Source organism: Zea mays, chromosome 5 (genome assembly GCF_902167145.1).
Source record: "Zea mays cultivar B73 chromosome 5, Zm-B73-REFERENCE-NAM-5.0, whole genome shotgun sequence".
Taxonomy (NCBI): domain Eukaryota; kingdom Viridiplantae; phylum Streptophyta; class Magnoliopsida; order Poales; family Poaceae; genus Zea; species Zea mays.
In genome coordinates, this window is record NC_050100.1 from 141,251,986 (window position 1) to 141,259,754 (window position 7,769).

The 7,769-nt window shown below is 48.0% G+C and overlaps 1 pseudogene; it reads right to left on the reverse strand.

The window, feature by feature from the left end:
• Positions 1-4,049: 4,049 nt before the first annotated feature.
• LOC103628499 (expansin-A23-like) lies at positions 4,050-4,911 on the reverse strand (annotated as a pseudogene).
• Positions 4,912-7,769: the final 2,858 nt, after the last annotated feature.

Below are 7,769 nucleotides of genomic sequence, written 5' to 3' on the forward strand. Positions count from 1 at the left end.
TCACTTACGGTAGGGGCTCATGTATAGTGTAAGGTTGATCAACAAATAATGGTTAAGGCACAACATTGTTTTTAATAAGTTGGTCAAATTTTATTAGCAATTACTAATCATAAGTAAATACCATCCCAATAAAGTAAGAGATCAAAATTAATAATAAAACCCACAATGCAATGCAAATGACATATTAAGTTTTAATTCCATATGTTACTCATGTGAGGGTCTGAGCCGCTCATGACCGTGAGCACGACTGATATACCAATTTTATACTCTGCAGAGGTTGCACATCTTTACTCACAAGATGTGTTCCCTTTGTCGCCTCGGGTTGATCAGACCCTTAAACACTGCTGATGTGACGCGGCCTTTACAAAGTTCCACTAGAGGACAGAACCCGCTACAGTTTCTGGGCCGAAAACAGTATAGGAATCCCTCGTCCGAAAAGCTAAAAAGACAGTCCGACCCGAGGATCTCCCTACACCTACACTCCACCCCGCTTGCCCCTTTCAGGAAAGGGTTAACTCACAGTAGCTTTCCTAATTAATCAGCCAAGGGCATCCCATTCCACCCTTGTGGTAGCACTATTTTCCCGGGTGGTCGCTCCATATTCCAATTATCATAATAATCTTATCATGAACAGAAAATAATCCATTAAAAATAAATAGCATGGTCATGAATAATATGTATCTTAACACCCAAAACCACATAGAGCAATAGTAGATACTACCCAAAAGTTCAGTGGTAAGCAAGGTATAATGTAAACCAAACTAGGGTAACCTAATAGGTCCCATCAAAATTAACCTGAGCATGCCATAGTGATTAATAGGAATCTTATTGGGTAAAGAAGAGTAATCATGGGCACAACTTGCCTTCAACGAGCTCCTGCTCAATATTTTCCACCTGCTGTGCTCTGGGCTCCTCGGTCACTTGATCGTCTACTTGCAACAATACAAACAAGCAATGTGCATAGGAGAAATTAACATCACACCAAACATGAGAACAAACTACGTAATAATGCTCTATGTGTCGCTACGAGATTGTAGGTTTGAGAACGACTAAAATCAGAGTTATAGTGAATAAGATATGATTTTCCTAAGTTTTATGTGCTTGGACAAGTGAAACATAGGCAAAATCAATTAAGTGCTCGATTTCGACAACATGTTACATAACAAAATAAGGTCACTAGATTGTAGCTAATATTAATACAAACCTAATGCAACTAGAACGAGTTAAATCGGAGCTAAAACGGAGAAGATATGCATTTTACAAGATTATTGGGTGTATTTCTATACCCAGAAACATTTCCTTCATTTAGTTTGAATATTTTAGTAAATTGTGGACTTCGGCCATCATTTCCTAATAGCACAGGGGTTAGTTTGAAAAATTCAGGACCTTGCTGTAACGGTCTTTGACCAGGACTCTGTAGATTGATTTCTTAAATTTACAGAGGGTCTTTAACAAATTTACGGTGCAGAAGGGGATACGCGGAATCTGCAGCCGTTGGATTTAAAAACAAAGGCGCATATTAGATCTTAACCGGTACGTTCCAGCAGCCATCAAATCATCGATCAGTGGCCCAAATGCTGCCCACGACCTTCCCCAACACTAGATGTCCAACTGAAGATCTACGGTCGTGATTGTACAACGAAGGGGTATGTGACTTCTAATCGTAACCGCTCGATCTCAATCGACCCTCAGGATTATAAATCACTGAGGTCTAATATCAGTCGTGGCCTTGGATCTAGCGGCCAACACACTTTCTTCCCCACTCGACGACGCCAGGTGGCGCCGCCGCCCTCCTAGCGCGACGGCGCCCCACCAAAGAAGCCCCATGGATCTCTAGCGTTCGAAAATCATCTACTATTCCGGACTACGCCATGAAGGAGTCAAAACGAACAGGTTACGAAGCTCTTATCTACGGTGGTGGCACGACGTGCTCTGACCACGGGAGAGGGGAATCTGCCGAGCCCAACGATCCCCGATGACAAATTCCCCTGGACTCGGATGTCTCTATGCCTGATTGTTTGCCCAAGCACGGTCCTCGGCTGCTGATGAACCTCCACAAGCACTCATTTGGCCACTGGGCGGTCGTGGACACAACGTGGGTGCGGCGGTTTGTCTAGCTCCAAATGGCGTCTCAACAAGGTGGTGGCTTGGAAACAGGCTGACTCTGCCCTCTCTAGCGAACGAAGGCCCCGAAGGCAGCAGTTGCATCATATATCCCTGATCCCAGGGCTACACACCAGCTGGTGGTAGCTATCCTGCAGCTGGGAGAAGAGCACATTTATATTCCAGTAATTAATCCATTCACTTTGTATATGACCATCCATATGCACAAATAAATGAAGAGCACATTTATAAGAAAATTAACCCCTCTCCTTTATTATATAAAAGTTAGGTATTACATTAGATCACTTAAAATGAACGAAGTCATCATTGGTGCCTCATTGTCATGGACACATCATCTACAATTAAATCTTGAAATGGATCCAAGAAGCACCTTCATCCAGTTAGAGATTTCACCCTTGAATGAAAATTTTCGAGGAACCTAACTAATTAAAACTAAGTCTGCAAACCAAAACTGGATGCTAAGGGAGCCTAGCCCACACTCCGCACTACACTTGTCCAAGCGCAAAGGAGTACTTTGTGATGGATACATAGATTCTTTATTTTCCCTTAGCAACTTGTCGTTTCTCTTGTCTCTACTCTCTATTCTTTTCAATAGATCTATATAGGTTCATAACTTGTATACTAGAGAGGTATAGGAGGAGGACGAAGGAATGTAAGTAGCCATACCTTGGGGTTTGAGGTGGACCACGATAGGAGTCAATCTAGGATATAGAAGTTGAGCGCCCATGTTCTGTTTCGATTCTCCTCCTCCTCCTCACATAGTGGGTACTTGGGGCATAATATCAGTAGCCAACTACGTCATAGGAACGTTGGTTTCTAAGGGTGCCATATCTTAGGGTTTGGTAATTTCATTCACTAGGCGCTAGAAAGAGTTTAGATCTCTTATGAATTGTGGAAGCTATGATTTAAGAAAGCACATGAATTGGCTCCAGTCTCAGCCTCTGCCTCACCTTTTTATAGTGCCTATGAGTCAAGGGTCACAACCATAGGATAGGATCGTACCCCCGATTTTGGTGCAATAAGTTGTAGATTGCCCCATACTAAGTTTATTGGCAAAGTTCAAAGACATATAATGTATTCTCCTGTTGGTTCTTGGCTTCTCTAGTTCTTTGACGATGTGGAGCTTGTTCTTCGTTTGATAGATTCTTGAACACCTCCTAAGAAGACATGTCATGGAGGAGCACATGAAGGTTGCTCTAGAGTTGATAAAAACACTTAGAATGCTCCCAAATCTCGGTGGTAGACGTGATGAACAGTAGGTTAGGAAGAAAGTAGAGTAAAAAGGTATAAGTGTTGTATGTTTTGACCATTGGAAGTTGGGATCCTCAATCGTACATGATCTCTAATACATAGAGGGGGAATTTTTGTCCTAGTAGGAAACGAACCCTAAACACGTTCTTCAAGTTTTTGACGTCAAAATAGATCAAAAATCAACTTGAACACCAAACTAGCTCGAACTCAATAGAAAAGTTGGCTTACACAACTAGGGAGTCGACTAAGCCAGTTTCCTTAGGCCTGAGCACGACACATAGAGCAGTTGGCTTAGCTAGCTGGTGGAGCCGGCTAAGCAGACTTTGGGCTGAAGAATCGACTTAGTCGACTCTGTCATTGCATGTGGTGTCTTCTCCCTTTGTGCTTATTTGTTTCATTACTTGTTGCACTAGATATTTTTCTAGCACCATTTTATTGTTGGAAACTCGTTAGTGTGGTCTAATCTTTATATCGATACACTTTAGAATGTCAACAGTATTGATAATGTGTCATGAGAGGTACACAATCAATTTACAATATATTGGTAGTGAATCATTGAGACCCAACTACTGAATGCATAGATTGTTTTGTACAAGCTGTATGTACATATTTTAGTACACTATAGCATAAAGAATTCTATTGAGCCTACGGGCGCTTGCAGCTACAGTGAGTCCTCATTTGAACTGCAAATTGCTTGCGAACGTCAAGCCAAAGGTCCAGCCAGCCGGCACCACATTAGTAAATACGAGTGTTTGGTCATCTGTGATTGTGATTCTGAACAAGAGCCTTTTCCCAGAGAGAGATATGCCATAGAGTGCCAGTTTGCGCCCCAATTGCGTACCATGGGCATCCAGTCCGTGGAATCGGAGCTCTTGACAGCCATGGATTTGATGGAGCCAGCCCCTCCAACGTTGGTGACAAGCACGAGGTTGAAGTAGTTGTGGCCATTGATCATGAACCTGACTCCGCCTCGCCGAACGCATGGAACCCTGCATAATGTAGTACAGAACAAGATCCGTTCCGTTTATTATTAGAGATGGAACAGCGCAGTCCAACAATTCTTTCGATTGCTTAACTAATAGTACATAATACTGACCTCTGGTAGATGACGGGCATTATGCCGGCGCTAACGGTGCTGCCAATATTCTCCCATGCCGGCTGCGCCATGTCGAAGTGCGGGCGCTGCTGATTGCACCAGCCGCCGTCGGGCAGCGCTGAGTTGGGCGGGCAGAAGTTGGTGGCGGTGACGGTCACGGTGACTCCGGGCTTGCACAACGTCGGGGCCGTCTTGCGGTCACACGCGATCTTGTAGCACTGTCCGCAGGAAGCTCGAAGAAGGAAGAGGCAGCTCGATCTGCTAGCTAGCTAGTTACCCATGGTCCCGGAGGCGTCAGCTCCGCCGTAGAACGTCGCGTGCGCCCTCAGCCATCCGGTCGGCGACGGTGCGTTGGCTGCAACGATGCCATCCGCTGCCACGGCCAGCGCCCAGCCGACTATGACCAGAACCACGGCTGGCAAAACTGAAGAAGTAGCCATGTCCTCCAATCGATGGATGTATCCACTGCGCACGGAGCTAGCTTGCTAGTCGTCAGCAAGTACTGCAACAATGTCTAGGGCTGCAACAGCTAGCCAACAGGGTGTCTGTGGTGTGTGTCCGGCCGTTGGAGTGTGTGTGAGATCACTTTCCCTTTGTTGATGTGATTGTCAGGTAGATTGTGCGATGTTTATGTGCCTGTGCTTTTCAGGAGTATATATACACACATAAACGTCGCCTTTGGTACGGTGCCTTGAGTATTAGTACGTAAACAGCTGCAGTGCGTGGTGTGGAGGCGGCGCGCTGCGGCAGGCTAGGCAGGGAGGATGTAGTAGGCGCTAGCGTGCACATGCGCGCCGCCGCCCCGTGGCCGCTTGACGGTGAATCCAAGTCGGAGGATGTAGGCGCAGACACGTTCCCGCCACACTTGCTTTCTCGTCTCGCTACGCCAATCGTCGTCGGGTCATCTTCATCAGTTGGACTTTTACTCTTGTTCGACGTACGTGACCAGAGCATGCATGCGTCTCGATCGGGTTGACTTTTGAAGGCAAGGCTATAGAGTATGTTTTGTTACAAAATATTTTGTACATGTGATCTACTCCATCCATGTGACAGTTATTTCCCAAGGGACACACCCCTTGAGAACTCTTGTATATATACTTCACTACACTGCAATAAAGAAACACCCCTGTCATTCTATCTCTGTTCTCTCCATTTGTCACTGAGCACTGCAACATATTGCAACACGTTAACAGCACTGTCTCAAGGAGAAATCAGAGAAGGGGAGGAGGAAGAACACGCTGTTCTTGACAAGAACAGCAAGATCGATCTACACATCAACAGCAAGGTATGGAGCATACCGTTTCCATGCGCATACGTCGTATGCGCGAAGTTCTTCATATTGTTGATGATGCGATGTTGGAAGCGTTCACCGTTGGGCAAGCCACTGCACTCCCACCGGTGCACGAGATCCTTGAACGCCGTGTGCAAGTGCAAAATGTGCACTTCTGCGTTCTCCATGGATGGACAGCGGTGGTTCCGCTGCCGGTGGTGGAGTGTGGACTCCCCACTGCATCCCCGTCGCCACCGGCGCCGGTGTTTGACGTGGGATCGTCTGCATCCACTCCTATGGACGTCGATTTGGAGGCACCACCGCCACCTCCGCCCACTGCAGCGGCAGTTGCTCGTCGTTCACCATCTCCGCCGGCGCCCGTGGTCGTCGGGACCATCGCTGCCCGTCGTGGGCAGCCCCCTCGCGCCGTCAATGCTCCACGCGGACGTGTTATCCTCAGTGGCCACCGCCCAAATGGGGTGGCACCATCTTCCTCCTCCAATAGGAGGGCCTAATGGCCCTCTGCCCGGCCCGTGGCGGTTACCGCTGCGGCGGCCGGTTTGGGGGGAGGGGTGGGGGCACAGAGCGCTCCCCGGCGGCGGTTCGGCAAGCCCCGGCGAGGGCACACCCGGCGTGGCACGCCCTACTGCCCAGGCGCGGCGCAGCCGGATCTGCAGGGACGCGCGCTCGGTGCGCCAAAGACGGCTGCACGGCGCGGCTTGCGCGGCACCCCCTCGTCGGCACTGTCCGACCTCGGACATGGCGCGCAGGGAGCAGGCGGGCTCCCCCTGGCGCGGGCCCCTCCCTCGAGGCGCGGCCGTACGCCCCGGCCTCCTGGCGGCGCTCGGCGCAGCCCCCGGGCAGGCGCGGCAGCGCCATGGCTCCGGTCAGCCGGCCTCGGGCGCGGCCCCGGTCAGGCGCGCTCGGCGCGGCTCCACCAGAGCGCGGGCGCTGGAGCAGGCCCCGGCGAGGGCGCGCACCAGGCGCTCGGCGCGGCTCCGTGGCTTGGCGAGGCACGCGCAAGCCAGGCGGCCTCAGGCAAGGCGGCGGCTGGGAGCTCCTCGCCCCCTGGCGACGGCCAGGAGAGTCCCTGGCGGCGGCTACAGGGCGGTTAGGGTTGAAAACCCTAGCCTCCCAATATGAATAGGCGCCTCAGCTCCTTGTTGGGCCACCTGGGCCGGTTAGCCAGGCTGTGGGCCGGCGTGCTGGCCACCAGGCCGCTGCCAGGCCCGCCTGGCAGACCACCTGGGCTGTTTTTCAGGAGCAAAAATGGCCTATTTTACCTTTTTAAATTCTGAAATTCTGTATAAGACTCTGTTTTATATGCATTTTCAGTTCAAAGTTAGCTTAGGCGTCTAAATTCGTAATTTAGACTGCATATATTGTAAAGACATATCTGTTTTATTGTACATATAGCAGATTTTAGTTCGTGAATTATTGTTTGTTTTACATTAATAATTCACATATCTCTACTTGCTATTATTTACGCATTCATTTATGTTTGCATACAAATATAGCATTTATTAAGTTCAGACTTAATAAAACTCATGCAAAAATGAAATTACATTATTTTGGATTAAGAGCATAGGGAGATAGAGTCCTAAGCATTGGCTGCACTAAATTCTTTTATAGAATTTAGTAGCCCAGAGACCGTGCTTGTGGCAGCATTTGGAATGCCTATCTCTATGAGGTCTACATCTCTCGGGATGACTACCTATACGTGCTATCCAAAATAACAGGATATTGAGTTATTGAATTTTACTTTGATAATTAGTAGAGCATGGGTAGTGGAGACCTAAGCATTGGCTGCGGTTTGTTCATCCATGAACTTATCAGCCTAGAGACCGTGCTTTTAGGCAGCAAGTTTCTTGCCCACTACTAGATCTACCTCATTAATTTGAGGATTATCTATACTATGCTTACTAAAATTCAAAGTATTTATTCAATTAGAAGGTTTGGAACCTTCAGGAAACTCATATCAAGTGTAAGAGTTATTGAATTTTACTTTGATAATCAGTAGAGCATGGG